Source organism: Canis aureus, chromosome 13, assembly GCF_053574225.1.
Source record: "Canis aureus isolate CA01 chromosome 13, VMU_Caureus_v.1.0, whole genome shotgun sequence".
In the NCBI taxonomy this organism is placed as follows: Eukaryota; Metazoa; Chordata; class Mammalia; order Carnivora; family Canidae; genus Canis; species Canis aureus.
In genome coordinates, this window is record NC_135623.1 from 47,705,595 (window position 1) to 47,723,948 (window position 18,354).

Sequence of the window (18,354 nt, forward strand, 5' to 3'; positions counted from 1 at the left end):
TAATGGGATGAATTGTAATGATTTATTTTTCAATGCTCAATCAACTTTGCATTCCTGAAATAAACCCCACTTGGTCATGAGGTATTATCCTTGTTATTATTTTGTTAATTTAACATTTGCTAAGGGGAGTACAGGGTGCTGGATGGTGAGCCATGGTTCCACAAAAGACCACAAGAGGAATTGAAATAGAAAGTTTATTACTCATAGGCCCTGAAGCAAGTATACAGTATGCCTCAAGGGACCATATAGGGAGATCAAGGCAAGGTGTAGGCAAAGAATGAGGCAGGACCTGGGGCATATGCATTTATCAGGGTCCATGGTGGGAGTGCATTGGGATTCCCAGACTAAGGGTGGATTATTTAATTCAAACCAAATTTTTATGGGGTTTTGATAAGCTCCATGAAGGTCCTATCCAAGGGGCATGCAAAGAAGACCCTGAGAGGCTGAGGAGACTGCTGGTCACAAGGGTTGTTGGGGAACTCATATGATGAACTTATATTTCTTTGTGACTCTCTGGGCTATTATCTGGGATATGTGCTTGCAATGAGGGGACTAATGTCTCTTTTAGACACTGGTTGCTAAATGAAATGGTTTCTGAGCAGCAATACCATGAAATAGTTTAGGTAACTCTCATTAATATATATTTATTTATATATATTTATAATATATTAATATATATTTATCAATGAGAGTATATATAATATATTTATTATATAAATATATGTTTAGACTTGATATATTAATATTTTGTTAAAGAATATTGAGATTATTCATGAGGGATAAGGGTCTATAATCTTGTTTTTGCTAGATTCTTGTCTACTTTTGGTATTAGGGTCATGTTAATCTCATACAATGAAATGAGAAGGTCTACAGAAGTCTTTCTAGGGTCCCAACTGAATGCTTGGGTATTCAGCCAAGTATCTTCATTGGGCTTGTCAAAACACAAACATCTCTCAGTATTATGAGGGCTTTGGAATCTTCATTAATCTCATGGCTTTTGAATAGTTGTTCCCTATAAGCCTCTTGGAATCTTGCTTTGTGCATACATAACTTAGTATTTATCCAGAGACTAAAAGGGATCTTTATGTAGATATATGGGGCTATTCACAGCTGTGGTACATTTCCTTACAAATTTCACTTTGCTTTCTCTACTCAGCAAGGTTTCTGCTGTTTGTGATCTGCTGTCTGTGCTACTATTTGTAAAATGCTTCCAGGCAGAAAGCCAGGAAGAATATGAAGTTCACCTCATGCTTTGTTTTTCCTCTCAAGAATAACACCCGTATTGTTTTTGTCCAATGCCTAAAGCAATTTCTTCATGTATTTTTGTTCAACTTTTTTTTATTGAGGTATAACTGACATAGAACATTATGTTAATTTCTGATATGCAACATAATGACTTAATATTTGTATATATTGTATAATTATTTTTGTTCAATTTTTGAGTTATTATGGAGGATGAATATAATACCAATGATTTCATTATAAATATACAGTATATAATATATATAGCTATACATTATAATAATACATATATACTGTACACACATACATATACATAATTGTACATTATATACTGTATATATACATATAAATTATATGTATAAATTATATATACATTATATACTGTATATAATGTTTTGAAGTGGATGAGATCTAAAAAGTTAGTTTCGATTGAGAGGAGATAAAAGGACTGAGCCTCTGGGCAACTTTAAAATATCAGGGAGATGAGGAATAATCAACAAATTCAGAAACATCAAATGGGTAGGAGTAAAACTAGTAGAGTGTTGTGACCCAGAAGTCAAGTGAAGAATATGTTTTAAGGAAGAGATGATCTTCCACTGTGCTACCCAGTGCTGATCAGTCAAGTAAGGTAAGAATATGAACAGATTATTGTATTTATCAAACACTGGAGTCATAATGACTTTGACACCAGAAGTTCTATTGGAGTAGTGTGGATGAAAGCCTGACTGGGGTGGATTCCGATCAGAATAGGGGGTGGGGGTGGAGGGAGAATTGGAGACAAAGTTTGGGGACTTTGTAAAATTAAGAATATAAAGATTATGAGGAAAGGAATGTAAATACAGATAGTAAAGAATATAGAGTAATTCTTTGTCCTTGAGTATTTGATAGAACATTAGTTGGAAACCACTGGATCTGAGCTACTTTAGATGGAGGGGTATTCCAGGAATATTCTGTTAAATGTTCAACAACTGGGTCTCTGAAAAGAAAAAGCCCTGATTTGTAGTGTTTGCCAATTTCTGTGATGTAAATATTTCCATCATGGGACATTTCAAGCTACCAATGTGATGTCACTGAACACAGAAGTGTTACATACGATCCACTCTCCAGAGCTCAGCATATCACCAGGTATATATTCACTTTTTCCAATTTATTGTATAACTATTGGTCTGTTAAGATTTTCATTTTACTTATTCTTGAATTAGTTTTATCAATTTGTGTTTTCCTGAAAAATTATTCATTTCATTTTAGTTATCTTAGGCTGTTACTGACAATAGAGAAAACATAATGAAGGCTGTGAATTATTTAGGAATCACAAATATACAAAATTTTGTTTACACCCTTCGTTTGTGTGAAAATATAGTAATTATAGTATAACGTAAGAGAAATCTTTGTGGAGAACAGAAATATGTCTACTTTCATTACTCTGTCAGAAACAAATTGCATAATATATAAAAAAGTATGATCAGAATTTTAATATATTATATCAGATGTATAAATAAGATGTAATAGGACTTTTAACATTAAAAAGGTTGATTGAACAGAAAAAAGACTTAAATTGAAAATATTGGAAGGAACCTTGTCTTTTGGTCTACTTCCTAGGAGATTTCTTCAAGTTTATCTTCTAACCCTCTTTTCATTTATCCTGCCATATTTTTAATTTCTAAAATTTTTTTTTCATCATCTTGTGTTTGTTCAAGGATACATTATCTTATCTTATGGAAGATATTAATTATATTTTGGAGGTTTTCTTCTGCTTCTAGTATTGCCTCTTTTCCTCCAAATTTCTTCTTCTGCCTTTTGGTTTGCTTTTTCTCTTTAGGGTTATAGTCTTTCCTCAAACATCTGTTAAGCTTGGTAGTTCCACCATATTTAAGAGCTCTGTATCTCTGCGTGTGTTTTAAATGATGTGCTTCATGGCTGGGTGATAGAAATAGGCCATTTCTTTGGGAGAAGACACACACATACACATATGTAAAATACACATGTATATATTTTTTCAGTGATCCAATTTCTCCAGAGAAAAGTTCTTTAACCCATTGCCTGACAGTTGTAAAAGCCTGGCTAACAGTATTCTGGGAAGCAAGTTAAAAATGGGGGCTCCCAAATACCACCACTTGTATATTCTTTCTAATATTCTCCCCCTACCTTTTTTTTTTTTTGTTTGTTTGTTTTAGTATCCATCTTACTCCAATTCTCAATGAACCATGTGTTTCTAACTCCAGGATCCACTTGGTTAAGTATGTAAGAGAAGAAAGCCTTAGTCTTCTGTCAAGGTAGGGGAAGAGTGGTCACTAGCTGGTAGTATGAGATGGTGGTCCAGGAATCCTACTGCTTCATCTTTGGACTTTTTATTCAGTTCACCCATATTTAGTTCTAACTACACACTCTCTGGAATACATGAGGATTCAACTTACTGAGGCTGCTTTGGATTCTGCGGCCCAAATTAGTCTGGGTCTGGGGTTCCTTTATGGCCAGTTTACTTTCAGCTTTCTTTGGGCCATTGCTCAGTTCTACTTGTGTTTCTGCTTTCTCGTTTCCAAATTTGTGTGGCTTTCAATTCCTCTGCTATTTTCTTTATGCCTGTGACTACCTATCTTAAACTTTTAAGTTATTTTAGTAAGGTTTCAGGAGAGGTAAATCACTATTAACACTAACTTCTACCTACTCTCTTTAATTATAAATTGACTAAGTTTTTTTCTTATGTAGGGCTACCTTCTCTCTGTCTCTTTCTCACTATCTCTCTCCCTGTCTGTCTCAACCTCTCTCTGTCTCTGAATTCAGAGCCCTTTCAACCTTAGGCATGTCTTTGTTAGCACAGAAATTGTTTTTATTATATAATTGATTGCAGTACATTTTATTTTTTTTAAAAAGCCACTTTCTGTAGCATCTAACTCTAGGATTATCTTCTCTGTGAACCAAATATGACCTCCCCCAGCAGAGCCAATCTCTTCATTCTCTGTATTTCCATAGCGCTTTGAATAATCTTCTGTTGTAGCACTCATCACAGTGTTTTGCCAAGTAAGTTTTGTTTTGTATTTCTCCTCTGACTGTAAAATCCTTGAGGCATATTTTATGTAGTCAGTATATGCTACGGGAATGAGCAATTGAAACAGTATAGCCTAGAGAGGTTTCTGATAAGGTGAAGAGGTACAAATAAGAAATGAAATTAGTTCCCAGATATAGAATTATTAGGCTAAACTATAATGTAAACCAAGATCCAGAGATACAGAATCATATAGAAGTGTTCATGGCAGCCTTGCTTATTATGATAAGAAATGGTAAACAATGAAGGAGTGGTTAAGGATACTGTAGTATATTCATTTGATGATTATCCTCTTACTAATAAAAGAAAATTTAGAAGAATTTCACATGTGAAAAACTATGTGATAGAGTGTTAAGTTTAAGAAGCAAAATACAAAATTTTATATGTAGCATATTTAAAAAAACCCTATACACAGAAAAATATACTGGTTGTGTTAGGGTAGTAAAAATATGGGTGGTTTTATTATATTATCCAATGTTTTAATAAAAAATATATACTGTTTTAATAGTAAAAAGAGAAGAAATGAAAAAAATCATAAAAATGAGAAAATTTGTTATAGCAAGTTGAGAACCAGGGATCCCTGGGTGGCGCAGCGGTTTGGCGCCTGCCTTTGGCCCAGGGCGCGATCTTGGAGTCCCGGGATCGAATCCCACGTCGGGCTCCCGGTGCATGGAGCCTGCTTCTCCCTCTGCCTGTGTCTCTGCCTCTCTCTCTCTCTCTGTGACTATCATAAACAAATAAAAATTAAAAAAAAAAAAAAAAAAGAGAACTTCCCAAGTCACACTCCTAAGGTTGATTAAAAGGGAGGGCAGGAAAAGGCATGAAAAGAAGGGTTCAGGAGCATTTATCAGAGATCAATGAATGAAAAGCTTTTACTGAGTAAAAAGAACATGTGCATTGTGTTGTGAGGAAAAACCAGTAAATGACATTAGGTGGGAAAGCAGTCCTTCACAGAATGCCAATGAATTCTTTGAGATGAGCCTCAAAATTCTTAAATTGAGCCTCAAAATTCTTCCTGCTGTTCACTGACTCTTTTAAAAAGGAGGCCATGGTTTAATATGAGACCTGGTAGTTTGGGAGCATTGAATCAAGATATCTGGTATTGAGCACAACTGAGGATGGGTGGATGGGGATTTCATGTATTTCTGTATTGATGAAATAATTTACTGTCCATGTTTTATCTAATATGTTGGGTGGTCGTTAGGGAATGGAGTTGCTCTAGGAGTTCTACCTTGGCTCACAGTGTCAGAGAAAGCTTATTAACATTTACCAAATTTAAAAGTTTTGTCTTGTAATCCTTCTTTGACTGTAAAATTCCTTTAGAGTGCTTATTTTTGAAGTATAGGAGAAAATAATTATGCATCCAATTTCAGCAAATATTCTGTGAGTATATTATTTTAAAGTGAGGATACATGAGAATATGGTGGACAAATGATAGAAATGCACAATAGTTGTTCAATAGTTGGTTACCTGTATGGCATGCTGAGTGTTTTGGGCAGGAAGATAGCAACCAGTTAGCTATCACCATAATTTTAAAGTAGTGATATGTGTAAATGATATTTTTAGATATCTGTAGTAACTATAATGTGATATGAAAATATTTGTGGGGCATTGAGGAGGGCAATGTGATGCGATGAGCATTGGGTGTTATATGCAACTGATGAATTATCGAACACTACATCGGAAACTAAGTATGTACTATGTGTTGGCTATTGAATTTAAATTAAAAAAAACCTGAAAATATTTGTGATTTCTTTTGGTGACAAAGTTATAAATGCTGCTAATATTGCTTTGATTTATTGCCTCTATTTATACTCAAGGGAAATAATCAAGTTAGAGTATAGTGAAGAAGAAAAGATACAATTTTTTTTCTCCCACCCATGGTCATGAAACTCTCAAATTCTACCCTTGGATCCAAGATTTAACACATTTGCCTTATATTTTTTATTCTAGTCTCACTCATGACCCTCAACTATATTAGTCATGGATGTTTAGACAATAACATTGGAGCCAATCTTAATTCCTTCTCTGCTGTTGTGCTTTAGTTTAATTGGTATTGAATCCTGAAGAAGGTGTTTTCAGCAAAAGTGTTTGATTTTAGATGGTGAAATCTAGAAGAATGAACCAGGCCAGAAACCATGGAGTCTGGTTGTTTTCAGATCTAAAAAGTGACTTGCTCTGAGAACAAACTTGCCCTGCTTTTCTTCAGGACTTGAGAAAGGTTGAGCTGATTTTTGTTTTCATGTTGAACCTTTTTCTTTGTCGACCACAGGAAAAGATCTGAATCAATGACACATGGTGGATATTTGGCCCCCAGAGGTATAGTTAGCCCAAAAGAACTATCCTGCAAAGTACAGTCTGAATTTATGGTTTTAATCAAAGCAACTGATCTGGATTTGTTTAGTTTTTTTTTTTCATGTTAATGGAGATGGTGTGTGTGTGGGGGGTGGGGGTGGGGGTGGGAAGAATCTTTATTTCTGCTGTAGGCTTAACTGTAGTCAGAAAGCTGTAGTGAACCCTAATCCTGTCATCTGTGTTAGGTTTTTCAAATGTATAAATTTAAGGTAGATATATTTGAGCTATATATAGTATCAACTATTATAATGGAAAATAGCTTTATGATGCTAGATCTAGTGTTTCTTCTAAATATTATGGCTTTGAGGCCATCCTTATAACTTAAAATCATAAAATTGAGCACATTGTTCATAAGTGAACACATTGTACCTAATTCTCTCTATGCACTGTTTCCTGGGGTTTGGAAAAATAACAAAGACTCTTACTTGTGTGGGTTTCTTAACTGAGAACAAGGAATAGGAACTTAAGGTTTGAGTTTGAAAGTTCTCTGGTTCCACTTTTGTTACACAGATAGGTCCTAATAAGTGCGAAATGCGTATGAGAGAAAAAGACTGCTTTTAAAAGGAATCATTTTAAATGGTGACAAAATTTTAAGATAAATAATAAAATTTTTTAAAATTAGATCATTAGTTTGAAAAAGAAATACAATCACTAAAACAAGTTTATTTTACTTCACATTACAAAATATAGCTTCTTAACTACATATTTACTTAAAACAAGAAATGAACAAAATGTATTTTTGGCATACATTTTCTGACAAATGGTATGATAGTAGGATATGACATTTTTATCTTCATGTTTTAATTTTTTTTAGAGTTATCATGTAGAGTCTTTTTTTTTTTCAAATAATTTCAAGGGCTTAATTACTTTTCCCAACAGCTTTGTTTCATATTTTTATAGTCAGATTATCCTCTTTTAGGTGCCTACTTTGTTTTTTCATTTTGTAAGAACTAAATTTCCCTTTTCTTTTTTTTCAAAGATTTTTTATGTATTTATTTGAGAGAGGGAGAGAGAGAAAAAGAGAGAGAGAGCATATGAGAATATGAGGGGGGAGGGGCAGAGGAAGAAGAAGAAGCCCACTCTCCACTAAGCAGGGAGCCCCATGCAGGCTGGATCCCAGGACCCTGCGATCATGACCTGAGCCAAAAGGCAGATGCTTAATTGACTGAGCCACCCAGGTGCCCCTAAATTTTCCTTTTCAATCTATTTGCTTTGTGTTGTCAAATGTTAAGGAGTCTGAATTTCCATGAGGGTAGATGTTAGTGTATTATGTGGGAAAGGATGTTGAGCGGTAACTAATTTTATAGGTGTCTGGTGCTTTCCTGAAAAATTTCGGGTTATAACTATTATTGCCCTATACATCCTCATAACTGGGGTAGAGGGGACTCATCTACCAATTCCCCTTTAAAATATTAATGAAGGCACTAGAAGAAATATGAAGTTATGTAGTACAAACCTCTGGTTTATCAGCCAAAGATTGGCCTATACTGGGATGAATTTCCAATAATTGAATTGCGGAATTGACCCTGAGGAGGAATATGTAGGTGAGCTGGTAAATAGTAGGATATGTCTACCCCCTTCCCATGATGTCGTCTACTTTGGAGACAGGGAGCTTTCACTGACTAGAAGGCAAAAGTGAGTAAGAGAGTGTCTTTTGCCTTCTGTCTATATCTTTTCTAAAACCACCCAGGACATTAGCTTTTATCTTGAACCCCATGTCATGTCTCTTTCAAATAGTATTTTGAAAGTTCATTTAGAGATGAAAATTTGCTATAATGCGCTATATTGTGCAATGGACAGCCAGAGATGTTTTGTGAGAGGACATGGGAAGACTATAGTAATAATGATTATATAAATCAATACTGCTATTATTGCTAATAACAATAGTGGCTAACATTGAACCCATACTGTATAGTAGGGACTCACTAAGAAACTTACCAGGTCTTCACAACAACCCTGTGAGGTAGGTTACTGTCATCATCTCCATTTTACTGATGAGGAAACTGATAACATGGAGAGGTAGAATGACTTGCCCAAAGTCACATAGCCAATAATCAGAAGGTGAAAATTTGAACCTAGGTATCTGACTACAAGGTCCATAGGAACCACTGTCTTGCTGGCTCCCCATAGAAAGGAAGGGCAGAGACCACAATGGTTGTGAGACCAGATTACTTTAAGTTAGAGGTGTTACATGTTTGGATTTCACAGATTAATAAGAATACTAAAGGCATTGGAGCTTTGCTTGTCAGGAGGAAAGTTGGCCCTGGGATGCTTTCCTCAGGTAAGTGATGTAACATGTTAGAAAAAAGACATGTGTTCTTAAAAACCAGAACTTAGGTGAAGTTAGAAGATTCAGGGTATAGATAAAATATTTTTGAGAAACAATGAGAAAGAATGGGGCTGCTTCTTGTTTTACCAGCCAAGAAAGATCCCTCAGGGCTGAGAGGAAGAGATGTTGTACTGAGGGGTATTGATGAAAGCAGAGAGTCTAGGGCTTCTCAGAGGGAGGGGTCCTGCTCTCTGTTGTCCAGGCTGACAGCTGGGAAGGTGTCAGACCTTAGAGGAAGCTTAGGGATGGGATGGGAGATGAGCTGGATGTCATACCTTTCGTACCCAAGAGGATAAAGCCATGTGAGACTCACAGAGAGTCATGCAACCAGGAGGAAAAAGAATCCTGTTCTATTCTCAGCATGGTATGAAGGAAGCAAAGAGAACTGAAGACCCTGAAGCATCTGTTTAAGTAGGAAAGAGGACAGCTTTGTGAACTGATGACTGAAGAGCAATTGGGATAATGGATGTCTCCATGGATCTCTGTGTAGGGAGGTGATTCCAGCCCTAGATCTGCTCTTCCCCCTCCACTGCAACCAACGTCAGCTCCCCAGAACTTACACTCAGCCCCACAGAAGAGAAATGTAGCTGCAGCTCCAGATTTGTAAAATTTGACCACTATCCTGACAACATTTGTGTGCTCATTTATTCAGGTTTGCATGCTAAGATCCCTAGTTACCATGCTGCTTAGTCTCCAAAGTTTTGTTATGTTTCTGTAGGTATTCCTTAGTGAATCTCTCTAGAAAATTATGTCATACCCAAATTGCATAGTTTAGTCAAGCACCAAAATGTACTTACATGTTCTCCCCTCCCCGCAAACTTTCATTCATTCATTTTAAAGCAGGTAATATGTGTACTTAACAGACACACACACAAAAAAATCAAAAGGCATCAGTGAGTATACAATCAGAAGTAAGTCTCCCTCCTATGTCTGCCCCACAGTCTTACCACTGTCGTCAGTTTTTTGTTTCCTATCATATCATGTGTACCTATTCTCACATGTACAGTCTAAAAACAAACCCACAGTCATATTTTACACACTGCTCTATATCTTGCCTTTTCTGCATGACAAGATGTCTTGAATATTATTTCATGATTGTATTTGACATTTCATCCTAGAGATGCACCATGATCTATTTGAGCAGTTGATGGGAATTTATTTTATTTATTTAAAAAAAATTTTTTAATTGGTGTTCAATTTGCCAACATATAGCATAACACCCAGTGCCCATCCCGCCAAGTGCCTCCCTCAGTGCCAGTTGATGGGAATTTAGATTGTTTCCAGATTTTTGTTACAAAGAGTAGTGCTACAATGAATTGTCTGTACATATTTCTTTGCACATTATTTGAATATATCTGAGTGATATTACTAGGAGTAGAACATAGGAATGACAATTATATACATTTAAAATTTTAACACACTCTCAGTGGCTCTCACAGATCCCTTTTTTTTTTTTTTTTAAGTCAAACCATGTTTAAAAGAGTTGGCTCTAAGCTCCTTGGATGCTTGAAGAATGCTGAGACACAGGGAAAATCAGTTCCATTTCTATTCTTTACAACCATGCTGTAAAGAAAATCTTATCATGAGTATTCATTTGTACAGTCAAGATTCTTTCTTAGGCTTCTCTTCAATAGGAATGAAACAGTCTTAAAGTTTACATTTTGCCTCAGTGTAGGAAATTTTAAATAGCTGTAATGAATGGAGAGTAGTTCTGGAAATTTTTTTTCCTAATGCCTTTCAATGCTACTTTACTTTCAGTTATCCCTAAGGGAATATAGAAATCTCAAATGCTATATAGATTTTTTTTCATATTCTCATAAACACTGTACCCCTGATAACCATTGACATTATACCCACTTCTCATGTGACGTTATTATGGTTGACTGCATGGATTACATTAGGGCTAATTGATCATTCCTGACTACTTGATAGTTATTTGCACAATACATATGGGATGTTTGTTTGGCTTCATTGTATTTTGAAGATCTTTCATCATTTCAGTAGTACAATGTGATTATTTGATGTTTTGTAACAGTTACAATAACATAGAAGTTAAAAAAATGATTATTTTTTGTACTAAAAAAAAAAAGGCAAAATGGTAACAATGATGTTACATGTGTGTCCTCAAATGAACTCTCAACATATGCAAAACATTATGGTGACTATGTGAAATTCCCACCTAAACATATGAATGCCTGTTTCTCCTTTTATCAAACTTAAAGTTTTTGTCTCATTTGATAAGTGAAAATGAATAGCTCATTGTAGTTTTTCATTTTATTTAAAAAAATTAATTTGTATTTTCTTCTGTACTTTTTTCTTTTTTATCCACTCATGATCTTTGCTCACTTTTCTCGCTGATTTTTGTTTTACATGTTCATGAAATACATTATACATTTTATGAACTTAGCCCTTTTGTAATATGTGTTGTGAATGTTTTCTTCCAGTTTGTTGTTTGTACTTTGTCTTCATTTCTTTAGACAATTTAGACTTTTTTTATTAACATATAGTTTAATTCATCAATTTTTTATAGTTTTAGTCAGACTTCCCTTACTCAATTGATTTTCTTTTTAAACCTCATGCTTTCTTTTAGTACATTTTTCTGCTTTTATTTTTCTGTTTAAATCTTTCTCAGTCAGGAACTTATTATTGTAAAGGGAAAAGCAGAATTGCTGTGTTTATGATGTTCCATTTATAACTTTTTAAGTTCCTGATGAATCATGTGCAATGGAATAAGATTCTACTTTGTACCTTCAAAATCATCTGTTTGAATCACTTAACTTACTTGCCAAAATAAGTTTTGCAAGAAAAAAAGTCTTCAATATACTTTTTCATACTGCAAAAATAGCCATCCACTCTGGGTGAGTTAATTGTAACAAGACTGGAGTGGGGAGAAGGTCAGGGGGAGTGTTGGACTGTTGTAAACATAGAAAGCAAATACAAACCATGACAAACATGGTTTACAGTTTCATGTGAACAAAGACCATTCTCTAGGACCAACATTATAAAAAATGTAGTTTCCTATAACAAGACTTTATATTTTCAACATCTTAAAAGTCAATAGTCCTTGAAATTATTAAAACAGACCTTTGAGTATTATGGGAACACTTGTTCTGTAAATTTAAGTAGAAATTTAACTTTAAGAAAACATGATATGAAATAAGTATAGTTTTATTTTAAATTTTATGGTAACTGGTATATAAATATTATCTAAACTCCTTAATTATCTGGCTAGAACAAAGAGTAGTGGCTAACCCAATGCTTTGCATTTTTAAAAGCACTCATGTTAACTCAAAGTTTCTTCTTAAATAATGTTGAAACACATTGCTATCATTACAACTATTATTTTAACCAAGGCTGAGTTAAAGACCTTGGGCACAGAGTAATACACTCTAACTGATATGAATAACAGACTTAAGTTTTATGACATTGCAAAAGATTGCACTTTGAATTTAAATTTAACAATTGATGAAAACTCTGTTGCAAGAATATTCTGTTGTCCCGCTTACTAATTTTTATCATTAAACTTTAAGAAATTTAGTTTTTAATTACACTATTACAAAATAGATAGGCATCCAGTTTTGAAAACTATAAATACAACAGGTAAAGCTAAAATCCCCTTTTTCTCTACTCCTTTACCTGTTTTCTTCTCTGCTAAAACCCCAGCCCCAGACTGTTGGAAGTCTGATGCCTCTGAATTACTTCTTTATTCAACCCTATACTTCCAGCTGAATTACTTCTTTATTCAACACTATACTTCTATATCTATTCATATTGAAAAATGAGATCTTGTCAGTTTCTTTCAATTGTTGCACAATATTTCATCAAATGGAATGCTACATAAACAGTCACATTCCTCTGTTGATGAGCATGTAGTTTCCTTTCAGTTTTTCATTTTTATGAATAACATTGCAGTTAATATGCTTGTAAATGTCTCATGCACCAATGATTTTTTATTTTGTTCATTTTTTGAAGATTTTATTTATTTATTTATTTATTTATTTATTTATTTATTTATTCATGAGAGAGAGACAGAGAGAGAGAGAGAGAGAGGCAGAGACACAGGCAGAGGGAGAAGCAGGCTCCATGCAGGGAGCCTGATATGGGACTCAATTCTGTGTCTCTAGGATCAGGCCCTGGGCTGAAGGTGGTGCTAAACCACTGAGCCACCTGGGCTTCCCTGATGATTTTTTTAAAGGAGAAAGTTCTAAAATAGGAATTTTGAGGCTATAAGGTCTGAGCATTTTGAGTTACTATACTGTCAAATTATCCACCAAAGTGGCTGTACTAATTCCTGCTTCCATCAGTAGTGTATAAGAATTTTGACTTCCCCGAAATCTTTTCAACATTTGATTTTGTCAAACTTTTAAAATTATTGTTAATTTGGTGAATAATGAGACTTGTATCTCATTATTTTAATTTGCATTTCACTGATTACTACCGAGTTGACTATCTTTTTATATGTATACTGGCCATTCAAAGTTTCTTCCTCTATGAATTACCTGTTTTATCTCCTTTGCTCATTTTCCTTTTGGGCTTCTTTTTAATATCAATTTTCAGATTCTTATAGGATTGTTAGAATTCTTTGTATTTTTCCAGATATTAATTCCTGTCATGTTATTTGGGTTTGGAACTATTTTATCCATGCCTATTGATTATTATGGTATCTTTGGATATGTGGATTGGTATCTTTCATCATTCCTGGAATGTTATCAGTCATGTATTTCTTCAAATACTGTCTTTATTACACAACTCTTCTCTCCTTCTCCAATCAAATTAATCATTGCTCATCTCTATCTTCTATTTGTCTCCACTCCTTTTTTATTTTCTATATTTCTCTTTCTCTCTATGCTACATTTTGGGTGATTTATTATGGTCTGTTTTCTAGTTTAGTAATTCTCTCTTTAGCTTTGTTCAATCTGTTGCTAAATGCATACAGTTGAGGTATTAAAATTAGATATTCTATTTTCATTTTTTTCATATCTTGTAGGTTATATAATTTCCAATTCCTTTCAGATATTTACAAACTTGACCTTATTTCTTTAAACTTTGCAGGTCTATTTGTTATATAATCTCCATTTGATTATTCCAATATGTGACATTTTTGTGGATCTCTTTTTGCTGGCTATTTGTATTTCTATTTTCACTCATGGTATCATGTTTCCTTGTGGGCTTGCTTATTTTTGACTATGTACTACCAATCGTCCTTGAAAAATTATTTGTGAGGATTCCCTAGGGCATAGGGTAAAGTTTTCTCCTCTAGTTAAGATTTGCATTTGTGGCTGTCAGATCCCCAGAGGCATAACAGTGCAGAACCACTTTAAATTTACTGCTTGAGGTTTCCTGGACCACCCCACTGATGTGAGTTAGGGCTGAAAATCTATGCAAGAGATCATTTTTGGTTACCATTTTTAAGAGATAGGTTTTTCTTATTCTATTTTCCCCCCTCTGTTTTGTTCAGCATGAAATCCCACCCTCTCAAGTTCCCTGCATGTGGGTTGTGGTTAAGAAGGTGTGTTTACTTACTTCAGAGTTTTAGTTTAATGTGCTTATCTCCTGTATGGTTCCTCAGGTCTGGTGGAGTCTGAACTTTGACTTATCTACTCCATGCCTCTTTATGTTATCTAAATTGCAGTTCCATCTTATCTGGATCAGCAGATGTTCTGGAGGTGGGGTGGAGGTGGGTGGGAAGCAGCTTCGTGGCTGTTTACTTTTCTATATATCTGCTTTCTTCTAGAGTTTGTCTTGGCATCTCATTCTTGATATCCTTTGAATTCTTTGATGTTTCTAAGAAAATGGTTTTAATAATTAGAGTCGGTATGAATAAACCAGCCTTCCATTTCTGTAATTGGAGGTTGTAGGGAATCTTCTAAATTCATCTATTTGCTTTCTTTTTCCTTGAAATTCAAGAATGAAACCAGGATATTTTAAGATGTCAACTTCCAGAAACTAATTTTTCCTGGTACAAAATAAATCATTTTGTTTTATCGATTTCAAGGGTTTTGTTCCTTGATTAAATAAAATCTTCATTTTATTGCACATTTATCACTGCTGTTCCATTTCTCCCAATTTTTGCTTTAGGAACTGAGTCCTTCATGTCTATGATTTTCATCATTTTATTTTCAACTATTAATGCTTTTGCACTTTCTTTTTTTTTTTAAATTGGAGTTCAATTTGCAAACATATAGCATATCACCCTGTGCTCATCCCAAAAGTGCTCCCCTCAGTGCCCATCACCCAGTCACCCCAACCCCCGCCCACCTCCCTTTCCACTACCCCTTGTTTGTTTCCCAGAGTTAGGAGTCTCTCATGTTCTGTCATCCTCACTGATATTTTCACTCATTTTCTCTCCTTTCCCCTTTCACTATTTTTTATATTCCCCAAATGAATGAGAACATATAATGTTTGTCCTTCTCCGATTGACTCATTTCACTCAGCATTAATACCCTCCAATTCCATCCACATCGAAGCAAATAGTGGGTATTTGTCATTTCTAATGGCTGAGTAGTATTCCATTGTATACATACACCACATCTTCTTTATCCATGCATCTTTCAATGGACACCGAGGCACTTTCCACAGTTTGGCTATTGTGGACATTGCTGCTATAAACATTGGGGTGCAGGTGTTCTGGCGTTTCACTGCATATCTTTAAGGTAAATCCCCAGCAGTACAATTCCTGGGTCATAGGGCAGATTTATTTTTAACTCTTTATTTTTAACTCTTTGAGGAACCTCCACATAGTTTTCCAGAGTGGCTATACCAGTTCACATTCCCACCAACAGTGCAAGAGGGTTGCCCTTTCTCCACATCCTCTCCAACATTTGTTGTTTCCTGTCTTGTTAATTTTCCCCCATTCTCACTGGTGTGAGGTGGTATCTCATTGTGGTTTTTATTTGTATTTCCTTGATGGCCAGTGATGTGGAGCATTTTCTCATGTGCATGTTGGCCATGTCTATGTCTTCCTCTGTGAAATTTCTGTTCATGTCTTTTGCCCATTTCATGATTGGATTGTTTGTTTCTAGGTTGTTGAATTTAATAAGTTCTTTATAGATCTTGGATACTAGCCCTTTATCTGATGTGTCATTTGCAAATATCTTCTCCAATTCTGTAGGTTGTCTTTTAGTTTTGTTGACTATTTCTTTGGCTGTGCAGATGCTTTTTATCTTGATGAAGTCCCAATAGTTCACTTTTGCTTTTGTTTCCCTTGCCTTCATGGATGTATCTTGCAAGAAGTTGCTGTGGCCGAGTTCAAAAAGGGTGTTCTCCTCTAGGATTTTGATGGATTCTTGTCTCACATTCAGATTTTTTCATCCATTTTGAGTTTATCTTTGTGTATGGTGTAAGAGAATGGTCTAGTTTCATTCTTCTGCATGTGGATGTCCAATTTTCCCAGCACCATTTATTGAAAAATTGTCTTTTTCTTCCAGTGGATAGTCTTTCTTGCTTTGTCAAATATTAATTGGCCATAGAGTTGAAGGGCCATTTCTGGATTCTTTATTCTGTTCCATTGATCTATGTGTCTGTTTTTGTGCCAGTACCACACTGTCTTGATGACCACAGCTTTGTAGTACAACCTGAAATCTGGCATTGTGATGCCCCCAGATATGGTTTTCTTTTTTAATATTCCCCTGGCTATTCGGGGTCTTTTCTGATTCCACAGGAATCTTAAGATGATTTGTTCCAACTCTCTGAAGAAAGTCCATGGTATTTTGATAGGGATTGCATTAAATGTGTAAATTGTCCTGGGTAGCATTGCCATTTTTACAATATTAATTCTTCCAATCCATGAGCATGGAATATTTTTCCATCTCTTTGTGTGTTCCTCAATTTCTTTCAGAAGTGTTCTATAGTTTTTAGGGTATAGATCCTTTACCTCTTTGGTTAGGTTTATTCCTAGGTATTTTATGCTTTTGGGTGCAATTGCAAATGGGATTGACTCCTTAATTTCTCTTTCTTCAGTCTCATTGTTAGTGTATAGAAATGCCACTGATTTCTGGGCATTGATTTTGTATCCTGCCACACTGCCAAATTGCTGTATGAGTTCTAGCAATCTTGGAGTGGAGTCTTCCGGATTTTCTATATACAGTATCATGTCATCTGCAAAGAGGGAGAGTTTGACTTCTTCTTTGCCCATTTGATTGCCTTTTATTTCTTTTTGTTGCCTGATCGCTGAGGCTAGGACTTCTAGTACTATGTTGAACAGCAGTGGTGAGAGTGGACATCCCTTTCTTGTTCCTAATCTTAGGGGAAAGGCTCCCAGTGCTTCCCCATTGAGAATGATATTTGCTGTGGGCTTTTCGTGGATGGCTTTTAAGATGCTGAGGAATGTTTCCTCTATCCCTACACTCTGAAGAGTTTTCATCAGGAATGGATGCTATATTTTGTCAAATGCTTTCTCTGAATCTATTGAGAGGATCATATGGTTCTTGTTTTTTTCTCTTGTTGATATGATCTATCACATTGATTGCTTTACGAATGTTGAACCAGCCTTGCATCCTGGGGATAAATCCCACTTGGTCATGGTGAATAATCTTCTTAATGTACTGTTGGATCCTATTGGCCAGTATCTTGTTGTGAATTTCTGCATCTGTGTTCATCAGGGATATTGGTCTATAATTGTCCTTTTTGATGGGGTCTTTGGTTTTGGATAAGGTGATGCTAGCCTCATAGAATGAGTTTGGAAGTATTCCATCTCTTTCTATCTTTCAGATCAGCTTTAGTAGAATAGGTATTGTTTCTTCTATAAACGTTTGATAGAATTCCCTTGGGAAGCCATCTGGTCCTGGACTTTTGTGTCTTGGGAGTTTTTTGATGACTGCTTCAATTTCCTCCCTAGTTATTGGCTTGTCCAGGTTTTCTATTTCTTCCTGTTCCAGTTTTGGTAGTTTGTGGTTTTCCAGAAATTTGTCCATTTCTTCTAGATTGCCTAATTTATTGGCATATAGCTGCTCATAATAAGTTTTTAAAATCGTTTGTATTTCCTTGGTATTGGTTGTGATCTCTTCTTTTTCATTCATGATTTTATTAATTTGAGTCTTTTTTGTTTTTAATAAGGCTGGCTAATGGTTTATCTTTCTTATTAATTCTTTAAAAGAACCAACTCCTGGTTTTGTTGATCTATTCCACAGTTCGTCTGGTCTCTATTTCATTGAGTTCTGCTCGAATCTTTATTAATTCTCTTCTTCTGCTGGGTGTAGGTTTTATTTGCTGTTCTTTCTCCAGTTCCTTTAGGTGCAAGGTTAGCTTTTGTATTTGAGTTTTTTCCAGTTTTTTGAGGGATGCTTGTATTGCGATGTATTTCCCCCTCAGGACTGCTTTTGCTGTATCCCAAAGATTTTGAACAGTTGTATCTTCATTCTCATTAGTTTCCATGAATCTTTTTAAT

General features: G+C 35.1%; 1 long non-coding RNA gene across 5 annotated transcripts in view; it reads left to right on the forward strand.

Annotated features, from left to right (window-relative positions):
• The first annotated feature begins 2,004 nt into the window (after positions 1-2,004).
• Positions 2,005-18,354, forward strand: part of LOC144282443 (uncharacterized) — a 119,066-nt gene continuing 102,716 nt past the window's right edge. For all 5 annotated transcript variants that reach the window (XR_013350879.1, XR_013350878.1, XR_013350881.1 and 2 more), the window contains exon 1: positions 2,005-2,367. This is a non-coding gene — a long non-coding RNA (uncharacterized LOC144282443). The remainder of the gene's footprint in view (positions 2,368-18,354) is intronic.